This window comes from Castanea sativa, chromosome 6, assembly GCF_040712315.1.
Source record: "Castanea sativa cultivar Marrone di Chiusa Pesio chromosome 6, ASM4071231v1".
Classification (NCBI taxonomy): Eukaryota; Viridiplantae; Streptophyta; class Magnoliopsida; order Fagales; family Fagaceae; genus Castanea; species Castanea sativa.
Window position 1 is genome coordinate 11,909,778 of NC_134018.1, and position 17,210 is coordinate 11,926,987.

Consider the following 17,210-nt stretch of genomic DNA (forward strand, 5'->3'; position numbering starts at 1 on the left):
TATTTTTTTTTTTTTGCTTTATTTTTTTCCTCCTCATAACTCTCTTCCTTCATCAGCCTTATCATTTTCCTCATCCCCATTGACTCCACTTATTTTTTAACTTCTCCCTCATCTCCACCTCATATCAGTTACTAGTTTTCTTTCTTGCTTTCTCTCTTGCCTCTCTCTTTTCAATTTTTTTTTTCTTTTTCCTCTTAGGTGTTATAATTTTGGGCTGGTGCACTCATTTCACTTGGCATACCGAAATTTTGACCGGAATTCTGGTAAAGGCTGAAACTTGTTACTAGTGTAAGTACTTTTTTTTAAGCTTTGATCTAAATCGCAAGAACCATCCACAGTTTTCAAACCTGGGCAGTTCAACCTTAGTTTGCATGGTTCACTATTTTTTTGGTATAAAACGGTTGTTGAGATATTTAGACTTTTAGATATTTAGGCCTTGTTTGAATGTAGGAGACCCCCTCGCTCATCACTCATTACTCAAAACCCATCACTCATCACTTATCACTCAATAACTCATCACTTTTCACTGAAAATTCCCCAACTTCCTTAGGTGGCATGTTTGACACTTGTTTCCAACTTCTAATGACTCAAAAACTTCAACTTTTTGTGATACCCATTGCCTAAGCACCATGTCAGTAGTTGATCTGAGCTCGGGCCGGCAGGGTTGGTTAAGGTGAGGCTCAGTAGGCGTGGCTAGGCTGAGGGTGTGTAAGGAGCTCTGAGCTTGGATATGAAATTTGGGTTTATTTTTTGTGTGGGTTGGTTTTTGGTGTGAAGGAGCCATTGGTGGGGTGAGTGAAAAGTAGCGCCTGATGTGACAATGCTCTAACCGTGGGTCCCTCACATGTGTGTGTATTTACAAAAATACCATCATAACTCAATTTCCATAACTCAAAAACATCTAAAACTTGTTTTCAGTTTTTGTAACTCACTACTCAAATATGTGAGAATTGAGTGATAGAAACAAAATCTAAAAACTAATCCAAACAAGCTGCATTTTCATGGGTTGTACCATTTTTGAGTGATGAGTGATGGAAATTGAGTGATAAGTGATGAAAACAAGGAAATCCAAACAGCCCCTTAACATTTCATATGATGAATGGCTTGTTGGACGGACAAGATATCCATGTCCAAAATCTCTATTTAGGGGTGTTCGTGGTTCTTGCTAGAACCACTACAAAACTAAGATCACCAAAAAAAAAAAAAAAAAAAATCCATTATAGATTATAGTAAACTAAAAGTACCACAAATATATACAAAACAACATCAAAATCCATGATAGTAAAACCATACACAATTATACATGTTAAACAAATATAACTTGTAACAAATAAAATGCTTAACAAGCAACAACCATGAGATCCATAAGTATAACAGTGTATACACTACTAGACTACTAGCCATACCAACTAGTTTCAATTATCACTACTATAATGGAAACAAGTCTAAAGCAAAGCATGAAATAAATTACAAACCCAAAACAAGTAATAAATTACAAATCCAACAAGAAATTGTTTAAATAAATATGAACGCAACAAAAAAGGTTCATCCATCCAATGCTATACTTGAGAGAGACTAAGAGTGTGAGATGAAGATGGAGAATTGAATGGAGCTTTTTTGAACTTTTGATTTTGTATACCAAATGAAGCAGTTTTTAATGTGAAACTGGAACATACTAACATTGGGCTAGCCACTTCCTTCATATAATATTCTATTATTATTAATATATGGGTGCGGTTTACTATCACTTTTGGTGTGGGGCAGTTATTCCATTTTTGGATGGTTTTGATCAATTTGGACGTGGTCATGTAGTTTGAGTGGTTTGGTAAACACCCCTATCTCAAATCATGCTAGCCAGCCATCATAATCTTATGAGCTATTGTGGATTTTGAAAAGAATAGAACTCCAAATCCTTTTCCTTCTCAAACATAGCTAAAAATAGCTAGACATTTTCTCCATCGTGGCTTTACAAAATAAAAGACTATCATAAGCGAGCGAGAAAATTGAGTTTCTCTTGAGATTGACAGAGCCCAATATTGCCTTCTCCCTTAGCATGTCTCATTAAGGCAAACAAACCTTAGCACAAATGATAAATTGGTAGGGAGACAATATTCCCCTGCCTAATTCCTTGCCCGTCTAATGTAGCCCATAGAGACACCATTAATTAGAATAGCATATAAGACTCAGGAAATACATAAAGATTATACAATGATACTAACCTAACAAAAATGAAATTCCATCTCAGCATTATTACTTAAAAATATCCCCATTCCACTTTTATCATATGCCTTACTCAAATTAAGCTTATGAGCCATGTGTGGACTCCTGCCTATTGTCTTAGTTTTCATATAATGCAACATTTCAAAAACCACCAAGATGATGTCTGTTATTAATCTCCTAGGAACAAATGCTCTTTGATTTTAAGAGATGACGTAGAGCAGCACCTTTTTCATCCTGCTAAGTAGAACTCTCCACGGTCATAGATATGTCTTAACGCATGTATTATGTGCTTTCAAATTCGCGTAAATGTCCCATATAGAATAGATACAATAAAGTCGGGTAAGATAGCTGTTATAAAATGGAAACTGATTTGATTTACAGACCACGCAGCCACGCGGTGAGCACAGAGCGAACTATTCTTTCGCCTTTTACTAAAGAATACCGTGTGCGCGCCGCAAATAGTGGCATACGCCTATTTTTGGAGGGGTTTCTCCTAAGGGGAAGCTCCTAAAAATACTAGTTTAATGTTTTCAAAACCTTATTTCAGTCTCTTTTAAGAAATATAGTTAAAGAATACGCAAACGCAATTACAGGATGGAAGTTTTAGTTATTTAACTACATAGGAGGTGATGTATATAACGTATGATGAGTGTCTTGTTGGATGGACTCATACTAGCCAGCCATCATATATAACCTCATCACAATGAGACTCCACAGCTTGAGCTATTGTGGATTTTAAGAGAATAGACTCCAAATCCTTTTCCTTCTCTAAATCTTTAGCTGTGATATATGTAAACTTTAGATATTTAACTACACAGGAAGTGATGTATATAACATTTCATGATGTGTGACACAAGGTTTTCAGGTCATAACCTCATCACAATGAGACTCCACAGGTCACACTTGAAGTATGACGTTTCCAGAAACATACTTAGGAGGTTGAGGTTTTGATGCATACAAGTTATAAAATATAACACTTGAGGTGAACATGCTTGTGTGATCATAGGAGTGGCAAAATTCGACACGACCCGCGAACCCGACACGACTAACCCGTTTATAAACAGGTCATGGGTTGAGGTTGAACGGGTTCGGGTCATATTCGGATTGACACAGCTGGCCTGTTTATTAAACGGGTCGTGTTCGTGTTCAACATGTTTAACCCATTTGACCCGATTAGGTTATAAAAGTTATTTTACCATTTTACCCTTATAACCTAGGTATATAAGCTTAGATATTTGGTCTTCCCCTCAAAACCAAACCTCACGCCTCTCTCAAATCTCAATCTCAATCTCAATCTCGTCTCTCTTCGTTTTCATCGTCAATCCTTACTTTGTCTCTAACTCTTGTTCTTCTCCTCAAAGCTCCAACCGCCCCTCTTTCATTTACACCACACTACGGATACAGATCTACAGATTGATTCTACACTATAAAATCAAAGCCTTCCCATGTCTCTCAACCTTCTACTCTCTCTTCCCCTCAAATCCCTAGCCGACCCCTCTAATTTCTCTTCTCCTCAAAACCGTGGCTGCACTCTGTTCTTTTTCTTCAGCTTTCAACCACCAAATCCACTAGCAAAGTATATATGTCACATCAAAATAGGGGAAAACCAAACCCTATTTTGCAGAAAAACAAATACTGCAAAAAACAACACAGCAGGAAAACTACACTGCAGAAAAATAACACTGAGCAGAAAAAATCACTGTGCAGAAAAACAGACACGGCAGAAAATAACACTACAAAAAACACCACTGTGCAGAAAATAGACACTGTGCAGAAAAACAGACACTGTGTAGAAAATCTAGTAATTTTATTGAATTTGATAGTATGGAGGGTGGAACCTTTTGGACTAGTAATTTTATTTTGAAGGAATGAAAGAATTATTTGCTTTTGTTATTATTTGAATTTTTATTACTTGATTTATGGTTGAATTATAAATTTAGATATATGAGAGTCGATAACAGGTTATTCAGTTTAAGTTTGATTAAACAGGTTGTTTGGGTCATAATCAAACGGGTCATAATCAAACAGGTTGTTAATAGGTTATTTTTGTCAACCTTAACATGACCTACTAATTAAACGGGTTAAACGTGTCGTGTCGGGTTACCCGTTTAATAAACAGGTCGTGTTAGGGTTGAGGAGTCCTGACCCGTTTACTAAACAGGTCGGGTTCGTGTTGATCCATATAACATAATGATGATGCAAGAAAAATTAGTAGGTTGGATGCTCCGGATTTGAAAGGACTACTCGCTCTCTAATGGCCTGAAAAACAAAGGAAAACGATCAAAGGTGACTGGGATCGCTGGCCAAGAACCCTCCGATGGTAAAGTCAGTTTTCTCTCTATATTTTTTGAGTTTCAATTTCTTGGGAAAATGTTCAACGTACCTTCTTTTGATTTGAATGGCTGTTTATATAGTGTCCTGGGGGCAGTTATTGAAATTGTAACCTCCCCCGGACTTCAGGAGGTCCGGGGTTCTTGGATAACTCCCATAACCACCTGACCGTTGCATTTTCTCATACAACGGTCATTGGAGGTTATGCGTGTATTACGGAATGGTAAAATGTGCTTAACAGTTTCAAGTGTAAAAGCCTCGTCCATGAGTCTTTACGTGGACGAGTCCTCTCGGGGTGGGCTGCGCGCATCCTTTGAACGAGAGATGTAGCTTTGCTATCACCCAAGGACGGCCTTGCGCGTTAGCTATCTTGATGCTAACTCCTGGACGGCTGCCGAGGTGAAGACCGTCCAGGGACGGTCTGAGTGCCTTCATCCCTCATCAGTTGCCCCCTCGTCCAGGGGTTATGCAGCGTATCAACAGGCTTTAGGACAAGCTTCTTCTTCCCCCACTTTTTTTTTTTTTTTTTAGAAGCGTTCCACGTGTCACACATTCATAGGGGGTTGGTCATGTAGGTTTACTTCTTCGAGGCATATGGCACGTGTCGCTTTTTCATTGGTTCCATCATTGCGATTACCGAGACTTTTCTACCTATAAATAGTGGTTTCCCTCTCATGCCCCTTTCACTTTTTCAAATTTTCTGCTTTGACACTCTCGTCTGTCGCTTCGTCTAAGAGTATCCCAGCGTCCTTAGAATCCTTCGTCTAGAGCCAGGTACTTTCTTTACTCTAACTCAAGCTTTCCTTTTTAAGTGCTAGGACGTTCTCAATGGCCTCCTGTTCGTCTAGCGACAGTGTGGTCAAGGCCATAGACGAGTATCACGACTCCTCTAGTTATAGTACCTCCAACGTTGACGGTAGTAGTAGTGGTCACACAACTGAGGAATACACATCTGGTGTTCCTGGAGTTCCTGTAGAAACCTTTCATGAGAGTATTAGGACGAGGACGGCCTCTGGGGCTGATACCTCGACGAGCATCCCATCGTCCTCTCCTGAAGAGGAAATAGTATATAGTTGTGCCATGGAAATTCCTTCAAAGACGGACGAAAAAAGGTTAGACGCTCTTAGGAGTTGGTTCCAGATTCCAAATGATCTGAACCTTAGGTTAGCCATCCAAGAGGAATGGTGTTGTCAACCCCATTTCGGGATAGGTGTTTACGAAACTTACCTGTTAGGGGGGCTTAGATTTCCTTTAAATGCCTTTACGAGGGAATTGCTTACCAGACTGGGCTTGGGGGTTTGCCAGTTTAACCCCAATGCGTGGAGACTTATTGTCTCTATGCAAGTCTTGTGGAAGGAGGTTTTTGATGGGAACCGTCCTATCACCGTGGACAAGTTCCTGTATTGCTATAAACCCTTCGAAATAGGTCAATCTCAAGGCTTCTATCAGTTTACAGCTAGGGGCAATGACTGTAGATTGATTAAGTCTTTGCCCTCGTTTGACAGAAACTGGAAGACATAATTTTTCTTCGTCTCTGGTTTCTGGGCAGGGCGTTCTATTGAGGTTGGTAGAGATACATTCCCTCCTTATACCGGAGAATTAGGGAACCTTTGTCAAGAAGGTATGTCATGTTTTTCCTTCACTCTTTTTTATTGATTTTGTTGTGTTTTATCTTTAAACAGTGGTCTAATCTTAATTTTCCTCTTCTTTTTGCAGCTGCTAGGCGTCCTTCTTTGAGTAAGCTCCATCACGATCGCGTCCACAGGGCTCGTCTACACCCCGAGAGAGATTTTCACTCGTTGGTGACCCTTCGACGTCTACATAGGTGGGGACTTGGCCCTGACCCTTCCGTCGAAGCCCTTGCACACGAACTAACCGTCCGTAGACGTGAGTGTTTTTATCCTTTAAGACGTGTGTATTTTATTTTATTTTATTTATTTTTATTATATATTTTTTTATATATAATTCATTTGTTTGTTTTTATTTTTAAGAATGGCAACCATGAAGGAAAATAAGGGAAAAGAGGTGGTTGAGGAAGTGGCCAGACCTGAAGCTCGTCCTGCTTCTGGAGACAAGAGAAAGAGCTTGTCCAAAAATTTGGATTTGGCTAGCCTACCCAGTCGTCGGGAAAAGAAGGCCAAGCATGGGTCGTCCAGGGCTGAAACTGCTAGGCCTAACCCTCCTTCCCAGCCGTCTGTCCCAGTTGTCGACATCGACTCATCCACACCTGTCAGCGTTACTCCGTCTAAGTCCCCTGCCCCTGATTCGTCCCAGCCTCCTCAAAGGATTTCTACAAATTTGCTGGAGAACGAGGATTTGGCTTGGGAGCGATTCCAAGAGGCTGTAAAAGGCGAGGTCATGGCTGCGTGCTACGACATGTCTTTGAAGGAGTTCGAGCACTCTGGCATCCACGATCTCTTTAAGGTAACCATTTTTGTCTCTTTAACCCTCTATTCTTCCATGTAGGCAATGTCGAAGTTCATAGCTGCGTCCAGGCAGGCCACAGAGATGGACAGGACGAGGATCCTTCTAGAGAAAAGAATAGAAGAGATCAAAAATGACTGCAGGACTTGGGCCGAGGTGGCAAGCAAGGCCAAGGACAAGGCTGAGGAGTTGAAGGCTTTGGTGGGAGGGTTGAAATCTGACGCTGCCAGGAAGGACGACCATCTCGACTTTCTTGAAAAGAAGAATGAAGAGCTAAGTCTCCTTCTTAAGAAAGCCAAGGACGAGGCAGTGGAGAAGTTCAAGGCGTCGAAAGAGTTCACTGACCTGTTGGACACTAACTATGCAGCAGGGTTCGAGGATTTTAGGATGGACGCTATAGACAACTTTCCTAGAGTTGACTTTAGCTCCATTAAACTTAATCTTGGCGCTGCTACAAGTTTCCTTCTCCAAACAGGTTTAGACGACGTTAATATTGAGGACGACGCCTCCACCAAACCAGCCTAGGACGACCCCAACGTTGACGCTCCCCCTTCTTGACAATTTTTAAATTAGTGTTTTCGTAGTTCATGTTGTTTTTCTTTTGGTCCGCTGTTTTTGGACCTTTCTTCTCTTTTTTTTTTTTCTTGAAATGTATTAGAGTACAATTACTTCGTCCAGAGTATTCTGGACGAGTTTATTGACAATTGCCTTTTAAAGGCGTATTTTATAAGGGTTTTTGGACGGTAGTCGTCTACCCTTTTTAATTCTTAATATCTGTTTTCATCTGTCATCGTTGTTTCATGGACGAGATTATACATTGTTTTCACCATTTATGCTAGTTTTTTTTTTTTATTTTTTTTTTATTTTAAAAAACAATGTTCTAAGTGTTGAATAATCGTCTACACAATTTCTTTATGGACGACCCACTTGGGACAATAATGACGATCGCATTACTTTCGCTCGCCCTTTAGGCATTATTACTCGTCTTCTCGCAAGGAGTTCATAACGTTTGTTTTACTCGTCTTGACTAGCTGCTCGTCTTTAGAATGCTATGCCTTAATGCCTACTTTCTTTATTAGACGAGTGGGCCTTGGCCTTTTCTTTTTGCTTTATACTCAATAAAAGGAAATCTGGGACGAGCATGCCTTAGCTTTTTCTCTATGCTTTATCCTTGTTTCAAGGAATGCTTTGGACGAGTGTGCCTTAGCTTATTTCTCTTTACTTTATCCTTATTTAAAGGAAAGCCTTGGACGAGTATGCCTTAGCTTATTTCTCTTTGCTTTATCCTTATTTAAAGGAAAGCCTTGGACGAGTGTTTCTGCGTCCGAAGATTTCTATTTGTCTTAGGCTTTTGCTCGCCCCTTCTGTGGGTATTATTATGGAGACTAGATCTATGCATCAAATGCATAAGAAATCCACACCATATTATTACATGAACATTGTTCACAAGCGTGGCACATGCTTATAAGCTAGTGCCTTATTAAAATACTTAAGAGAAATACATAACCTCGTCTTTCATAAGCTGGTCTGTAAGCGGTGCAAAAGTTTGAGAACTAGTGCACTTTTTATTCACAACACACCATAATAGTAGTAAGAACACAACAGTAAATATAAGCGAACATGCAAATCATAGCTGTAACTTTGCCACTGGCTTCCCTCGTCCCTGCTCATTGCTGATAGTACCTCCTCCACGTTCCAGGGATGCTCTAACTTCCGCCCGTCCAGAGCTTCCAGGTAGTAAGACCCCTGCCTCTTGCAGTTGATTACCCTGTAGGGTCCCTCCTAATTGGGTCCCAATTTTTCATGAGCTGGGTTCTTGGTTGCCAAGGAGACTCTTTTGAGGACAAGGTCCCCCACACTGAACCGTCTGGGTTTCACCATGGCATCATGCTGTTTGGCCATAAGGTTTTTGTACCTTGTTGTCCTTTGCTCCACATCCATTCTTACCTTGTCAATAAGATCGAGGTCAAGACGAAGTTGTTCCCCATTCTCTTTCTCCTGGTACTCCATCACTTGGTGACTAGCCATATGAACTTCCGCCGGTATGACAGCTTCACTTCCATAGGCTAGTTTAAAGGGGGTCTCCCCTGTCGAAGTTCGTACAGTCGTTCTATAGGCCCAAAGAACACCTGGTAGCTCGTCTGGCCATATCCCTTTTGCCCCCTCGAGCCGAGTCTTGATTATTTTCAGCAGGGATCGGTTTGCTACTTCTGCTTGTCCATTTGCCTACGGATGGGAGGGTGAGGAATAGTGATTCTTAATCCCAAAATGATTGCAAAAGTCCCTAAAAGGCGCGTTGTCGAATTGACGTCAGTTATCTGATACTAATACCCTGGGTACTCCGAACCTACATAGAATATTCTTCCATACAAAATTTTTCACGTTTTGCTGAGTGATTGCTGCAAGAGGCTCGGCTTCTACCCACTTGGTAAAGTAATCGATTCCTACCACCAAAAACTTCATTTGCCGGGTTCCCATGGGAAAAGGGCCTAAGATATCCAGTCCCCATTGTACGAAGGGCCATGGGGCCATCATTGGGGTCTGGTACTCTGATTGCTGTCTAGGTACATTGCTGTAGCGTTGACATTGGTCACATACCTTGACATAGGCTTTAGCATCTGCCTGTATTGTAGGCCAGTAGTAGCCGGCACGGACGATCTTATGGACCAGTGACCTCGCTCTTGAATGATTTTCACATGCTCCTTCATGAATTTCCCTTAGAACATAGTTTGACTCGTCAGGAGCCAAGCACCTTAAGTAAGGTTGGGAAAAACCTCGCTTGTACAATACTTCATTTCTGAGGACGTACTTGGCTACCCTGACCCTTAACTTTCTCGCTTCATCCTTGTCTTCGGGAAGCCTTCCATCTTTGAGATAAATCATTATTGGACTCATCCAATTTTCTCCTCCTTCTATCTGCAGTATGTCAGGGATGTCTATGCTCGGCATATATTGGATGTTGTTGTACTCGTCTGTAACTCCTGCCGAAGCTGCTTTTACCAAGGCGTCCGCTTCCGTATTTTCCTCCCTGAGTAGTTGAACAAAACTTACAGCCGAAAATTTTCGTGCAAGTCGTTTCACTTTGTTGAGGTATTTCTTCATTCGATCTTCCTTAGTATCACACATTCCATTTACTTGGTTAATGACCAGCTGAGAATCTCCTCTGATTGTTACCGACTCCGCCCCTAAGGACTTAGCCAATTCCAATCCCTTGAGTAGAGCCTTGTACTCAGCCTCGTTGTTAGTAGTTTGATACTGCAAAAGGGCTGCATACTCCAGCCTGTCACCCTCAGGGGACTTCAGTATAACCCCAATTCCTCTTGCATACAGTGTGGACGACCCATCGACATTGATCACCCATTTCTCAACACTTTCGTCCTTGTCCAGCTCAATTTGGCTGGGGGTGAACTCTGCGATGAAATCTGCCAATACCTGCGCCTTTATCGCACTCCTCGGGAGGTATCTGATATCAAACTCGTTAAGCTCAATAGCCCACTATACTAACCGTCCAGCAGGTTCCAACTTGCTCATTGCATTTTTTATGGGATGGTCTGTTAGGACGTTGATGATGTGAGCCTGGAAGTAATGCCTCAGCTTCCTGGAAGCCGTGATCAGTGCAAAGGCTAGCTTCTCCATCATCGGGTATCGTCCTTCTGCTCCTCTCATTGCACGGCTCGTATAATAAACCGGTTTCTAGATTCTCCCTTCTTCTCTGACCAACGCTGAACTTACTGCGTGTGGGGACACTGCCAAATACAAATACAACACTTCCCCAGGTACAGACGGACTCAATAGCGATGCTGTCATGAGATATGTCTTCAAGTCTTGGAAGGCCCTTTGACACTCGTCCGTCCATTCAAATGCCTTCCTTAGGACTTTAAAGAAAGGCAAGCACTTATCAGTAGCTTTCGAGACAAACCTGTTAAGGGCAGCGACCCGTCCGGTAAGAGACTGGACTTCCTTGATATTTTTTTGTGGTTCCATGTTCAGTATCGCCTGGATTTTGTCTGGATTTGCTTCAATTCCTCTGTGCGACACCATGAACCCCAAAAAATTTCCTGACGAAACTCCAAAAGCGCACTTGCTTGGATTTAATTTCATGTTGTACCGTCGCAATGTATCGAAAGTCTCTTGAAGGTCGTCTAGATGTTTGCCCTCGTCCTGGCTCTTTACCAGCATGTCGTCTACATAAACCTCCACATTTCACCCGATTTGAGGACGGAACATATGGTTAACCAGCCTTTGGTAAGTTGCCCCTGCGTTCTTCAAACCAAAGGGCATTACCTTGTAACAATACAACCCTTGGCTCGTAATGAATGAGGTCTTCTCCTGATCCGCTTCATCCATCTGTATCTAGTTGTAACCTGAGAAAGCGTCCATGAAGCTAAGCACTCTATGACCTGCCGTCGAGTCAACCAACTGGTTAATACGTGGCAATGGGTAACTATGCTTGGGGCAAGCTTTGTTTAAATCAGTGAAGTCCACGCACATTCGCCACTTGCCATTAGCTTTCTTAACCATGACCACGTTCGCCAACCAATCTGGATAATAAACTTCTCGGATGAACTCTGCGGCGACTAACTTCTGTACTTCTTCCTTAATGGCATTGTCTCGCTCAGGAGCGAAAATCATTTTCTTTTGACGCACTGGTTTTGAGTAGGGACACACATTCAGGCTATGGGTAATGACGCTCGGATCAATGCCAGGCATGTCCTCATGACTCCATGCAAAGACATCGAGGCTTTTCTTTAGAAACCGAATCAAAGCGTGCTTTGCCCCCTCTTCCATGCTCACCCCAATTCTAGTAGACTTCTCAGGCTGGTTATCGTCCAAAGGGACGTCTTCTAATGCTTTAGTGGGCTCCGCCGTGATCCTTCTCCCGTCTATACTCATTGCCTGCATGTGCTCGTCCATGGCCAGCATAGCTAAGTAGCATTCTCTAGCGGCCAGCTGATCTCCTTGTACTTGGCCTACTCCGTGCTCGGTTGGAAATTTGATGGACAAGTAGTAGGTAGAGGTTACTGCCTTCCAGCTATTCAAAGTTGGCCTTCCAATAATTGCATTATATGACGATGCACAATCAATAACGAGGAAACTTACCTCCTTGGTTATCTGCTGTGGATATGTTCCGACGACCACTGTAATGTGATGGTGCCCACAGGTTGCACCTTCATTCCTCCGAATCCTACCAACGGCGAGTTCACTGGTCGAAGCTAATCTCGTTCTAGCCTCATTTGTTGGAATGCGGGGTAGTAGAGAATGTCTGCAGAGCTGCCATTGTCTATCAACAGCCTCTTGGTCATGTAGTCAGAGATGAGTAGGGTGATGACTATCGCGTCATCGTGTGGGTGGTGAAGTCGTCCGGCCTCCTCGTCCGTGAACGTAACAGCCTGATGGTCTACTTCCCTCGTCTTAGGAGGTCGTCCAGACAGTTGGATGTTCTGCACCACCTTCAGGTACGTCTTCCTTGACTTGGATGACTGCGCTGCCGAGTTTCCTCCTATAATTACCCTTATTTCTCCTAGTGGGGGACGTGATGATTCTTCCACCTTGGCCTTCATTTTCTCATCTCTTTGGTCTCGTCCAAGGAAGTTCCTCAGTTTTCCTTGTCTAATGAGATTTTCTATCTGCTGCTTCAAGTCAAAACACTCGTCCGTATCATGCCCATGGTCCCTGTTAAAATGGCAGTACTTGCTCCTATTACGCTTGTTGGGGTCTCCCTTCATTTTATCTGGCCACTTCAAGGACGGATCATCCTTGATCTGCATAAGAACCTGCTCTAGTGGCATAGTCAGGGGCGTGTATTGCTGATTCCTCGCAGAGGAACTGGCCTTCTTACCATCCTTATCTTTCCTCTCGTCTGTCTGAGCTTTCTTTGGACGAGGTCCTTGATCCGAATAACGATGGTGACCCGCTTCCGAGCGTTCTGCCCTTTTTCTTTTCTTGGCTATGATAGCGTCCTCAGCATTCATAAAATTCTGGGCCGAATGGACGAGAACGGCCATGGTCTGTGGTTCCTGCTCGTAGAGCTTATGAATGAACAAGTCAGAATTGACCCCATTGTGGAAAGCAGCTAGTAATAACTTGTCATCCATCTTGTCCACTGTCAAGGCCTCCCTATTAAACCGGGTGATAAAGGATCGCAAACTCTCATTTTCCCCTTGCTCTATGGTCAGTAGACTAGAGGAGGAACGCTTGTGACGCTGTCCTCCAATGAAATTGTTGACAAACAACTTACTCAACTCTTCAAATGATCCCACCGAGTTTGGGGGTATCTTGCCGAACCATACTCGCGCTGGTCCCTTAAGTGTGGTGGGAAAAACTCTACACATAATCTCGTTCGGGACTCCTTGTAGGTGCATGGTCGTCTTGAAAGTTGCAATATGATCGCAAGGGTCGCGATTTCCATCGTACGAGTCCAGAGAAGGCATTTTGAATTTTGGAGGTAGGGGGTGACTGCTGATGGAAGCCGTGAAAGGGGAGTCCGCTCGGTGAACCATATCATCCACTGGGTTCGCTCGCCCTATGTTTTCCCTCATTTCATCCATGGCTTTTCTCATCTATTCCATCTCTTTTTCCAAGTGTGGCACCCTTCTTGAAGCGGTACCCCTTGTTTGATCTTCGGACTCGACGTTTTCTCCTCCACCTTCCTGACTCGATGCCCGTCTATCCGCGTGCCCATCTTGGCGCTGCCTCCTAAGGTTGATCTCCCTATTCAACTCTTGGTTTTGACGTGTCAGTTCTGCCATAGCGGCGGCCATGGATTGTATATGTTGAATGTAAGGCGGTTGCATGACAGGCGCTGACCTGCGATCGCGAAGGGGGTTGCTAGAAGCATCCCTACTCTCCTGGTGGCCTGGGCTTGTAGCCCTTGATCTTGTTCGAACCATTCAGCCTTTTGTCTGGGAAAGACTAATCCTTGACAACGAAAACGCAATCGAATGAAAAGAACAGTGAACAGTGCTCGTTTGTTTTTTTTTTTTTTTATCTTATTTCCCACAGACAGCGCCAACTGATGATGCAAGAAAAATCAGTAGGCTGGATGCACCGGATTTGAAAGGACCACTCGCTCTCTAATGGCCTGAAAAACAAAGGAAAACAATCAAAGGTGACCGAGATCGTCGGCCAAGAACCCTCCGATGGTAAAGTCAGTTTTCTCTTTATATCTTTTGAGTTCCAATTTCTTGGGAAAATGTTCAACGAACCTTCTATTGATCTGAATGGCTATTTATATAGTGTCCTGGGGGCAGTTATTGAAATTGTAACCTCCCCCGGACTTCAGGAGGTTCGGGGTTCTTGGATAACTCCCATAACCACCTGACCGTTGCATTTTCTCACACAACGGTCATTGGAGGTTATGCGTGTATTACGGAATGGTAAAATGTGCTTAATAGTTTCAAGTGTAAAAGCCTCGTCCATGAGTCTTTACGTGGACGAGTCCTCTCGGGGTGGGCTGCGCGCATCCTTTGGACGAGGGATGTAGCTTTGCTATCACCCAAGGACGGCCTTGCGCGTTAGCCATCTTGATGCTAACTCCTGGACGGCTGCCGAGGTGAAGATCGTCCAGGGACGGTCTGAGTGCCTTCATCCCTCATCACATAATACTTACAGCTCAACCCGACACGTGAGCACGAATTGCCACCCCTATGTGATCATATATGAAAATATAAATATTGGTATGTATGAAGTGTACAAGTGTGAAAATATTTATCGTATTTGAATTTTTTTTTTAATTAAAAAAACCACTTTCTTTTATTGATTAAAAAAAAACTACTTGTAAAAGAGCATATTTGATGATCGATCTTTATAGAAATATTGTTTTCAAGAATAAATTCTTTAAAAAATTGAAAATACGACAATGAGGTATTTTTACATGTTCTACGTCAAAACTATTATTGATACCTATTTTTGCTAATCCATGCCCAAAGGCCCAATGAAGAGAAAAGCCCAAGTCAGCCTGAAGAATGAGTTGAGGTGTGGGCAAAGAAAAGGTAACTGGGCCATACTCCAGGAGCTCAAAAGGTAAGAAAACACAAATGTGGCCCAGGCAATAGCAAAAAAAGAAGAATATATGTTGAAAATAGAAAAAAAAGCCCAAAGTAGGCCTATGGACCCTCTTTAAGAGAGGGGTAATGCATAGGAGTAGAATGACCCTTCTTGAAGAGTAAAATGGGTCTTGAAAAGCCCAAAAGTGAAAGAGTAAGATAAGGCCCGACAAATGTTGTCCAGCAAAATCCAATGAAAAAGAAGGGAGAGGAGCCGAAAAGCCAATAGGTCCAACCCAACAGGATGTAATATGGCAAGCTCAAGAAGCCCATGCCACAATTACACAAGAGATGAGGGAAAACCTTAATTTTGCGAGGATAAAAACAGTGAAACAACACCAGGTAATAGCGGCAGAGAATACATGGGAAAGAAAGAGACAAAGCATAAGAAAGAAACAAAGTGGAACAACCAAAGTCCCACGAACTTGTAACCTAGCCAATGCAAGGGAGGTGGGAGCTGTGGCTAAAGAGATTACAGAAAGGATGGTTTGGAGGAGGAGGAGATGGCCTAATTTCAGCATCCTGTCAGGACCTCTTTTGGGAGATTCTCTACTAGGAAAGCATGTTTGCCAAAACGGATAAGAAATTGGTGAGAATCGTTTGATGCATGCTAGAGAGTGAAGACAAAGGGAATTAAGACCCAGGAGATACATAAATACATTACATAATGATACTAACCTAACAAAAATGAACCTAATGGGGTTGGTTGAGTAATTGGGCACTTAGTCCCAAAGTGGTTGTCTTGACTCTCAAGTTGAGGTAAAAGAGCCTAAGTTTGAGCCTAGCACTTTGAGAAGACTCTCTAGGCTAGTGATTTACCTTTTCCCACTTATCGCAACAGTGATTAGTTACTTGGTTGAAAGTTTTGGGATACACTAGGTAAAAAAACCTAACAAAAATGAAAGTCCATCTCAGCATTATTGCTTTCCACTTTAATCATATATGCCTTACTCATCAAGCTTAAGAGCCATGTGTGGACTCTACTCCTTGTCTTGGTTCTCATATGATGCCACATTTCAAAAGCCACCATGCTGATGTGTGTTAGTAATCTCCTAGGAACAAATGCTCTTTGATTTTCAGTGATGATGCAGAGCAGCCCCTTTTTCATCCTGTTAGGTAGAACTCTCCACGGCCGTAGTCTTAGCTCTTAACGCACATATGAAGTGCTTTCAAATTCGCGTGGATGTCCCATATAGAACAGGTACAAAAGAGTTGTACAAGATAGGTGTTATAAAATGGAAACTCATTTCATTTTCAGGCCACGCAGCCACGTGGTGAGCACAGAGCGAACTATTCTTTCGCCTTTTACTAAAGAATACCGTGTGCACGCCGCAAATAGTGGCATACGCCTATTTTTGGAGGGGTTTCTCTTAAGGGGAAGCTCCTAAAAGTACAAGTTTAATATTTTCAAAACGTAGTTTCAGTCTCTTCTAAGAAATTTAGTTAATGATCAAGCAAGTCCAGAAACTAGAGATCTTTAGCGGTGGTATATTGACTCTTAATTACGTAGGAGGTGATACATTTCATATGATGGGTGACTTGGTGGAAGGACTCCTATTCATGCCAATGAGACTGCACAGCTTGAGCTATTGTGGATTTCAAGATAATAGACTCCAAATCCTTTTCCTTCTCGAACACAGCTAAAAATGGGTTTTCCTTTTTTGTGTTGAAAGCTTCATTAAACTGCTTGAACAATAAACTAAATTAATATTTGAGCTTGCTTTTCTTCATCAAAATTTCAACTCTTTCCCTACTTCGGCCACAAAGAGTTTCAAATTCTTCCATAACCTCACAGAACCATCAACCATTTTTCTACAAGAGAAGAAGAGTAGAAGCATAGAGAACAGAACAAAAACAAAACGATGAACGAGGAGATAAGAGGTTTTAAAGCTTGGGGCATTGACCATTATACATTCACTAACAGCAAACTCACGCGATGTGTGGAAATAGATAATTATATTTTAGTTATAGTATAATATATAATTTTTTTTCTAAATTTTGTGGAAAATAATTTGTTCTCTCAAAAACTTAAACAATTTTTAAAATTATTTTTCATTTATTTATCTCAAAAAATATATCATCATTTTATTATTTGGATTTATTTCATTGATATTATTCATTTTTTAGGCGGTCCATATTTTGATAAATTATGTTACCACGCGTGCATTATATTTTTCTAATTTGTTTTTC

The 17,210-nt window shown here is 42.0% G+C and overlaps 2 non-coding genes across 2 annotated transcripts; both read left to right on the forward strand.

Annotated features, from left to right (window-relative positions):
• Positions 1-2,608: 2,608 nt before the first annotated feature.
• LOC142641859 (U5 spliceosomal RNA) lies at positions 2,609-2,724 on the forward strand. Its single transcript, XR_012845533.1, has one exon. It is a non-coding gene; the product is annotated as a U5 spliceosomal RNA (small nuclear RNA).
• Positions 2,725-16,285: 13,561 nt separating this feature from the next.
• Positions 16,286-16,401, forward strand: LOC142641861 (U5 spliceosomal RNA). Its single transcript, XR_012845535.1, has one exon. It is a non-coding gene; the product is annotated as a U5 spliceosomal RNA (small nuclear RNA).
• The last annotated feature ends 809 nt before the right edge of the window (positions 16,402-17,210 follow it).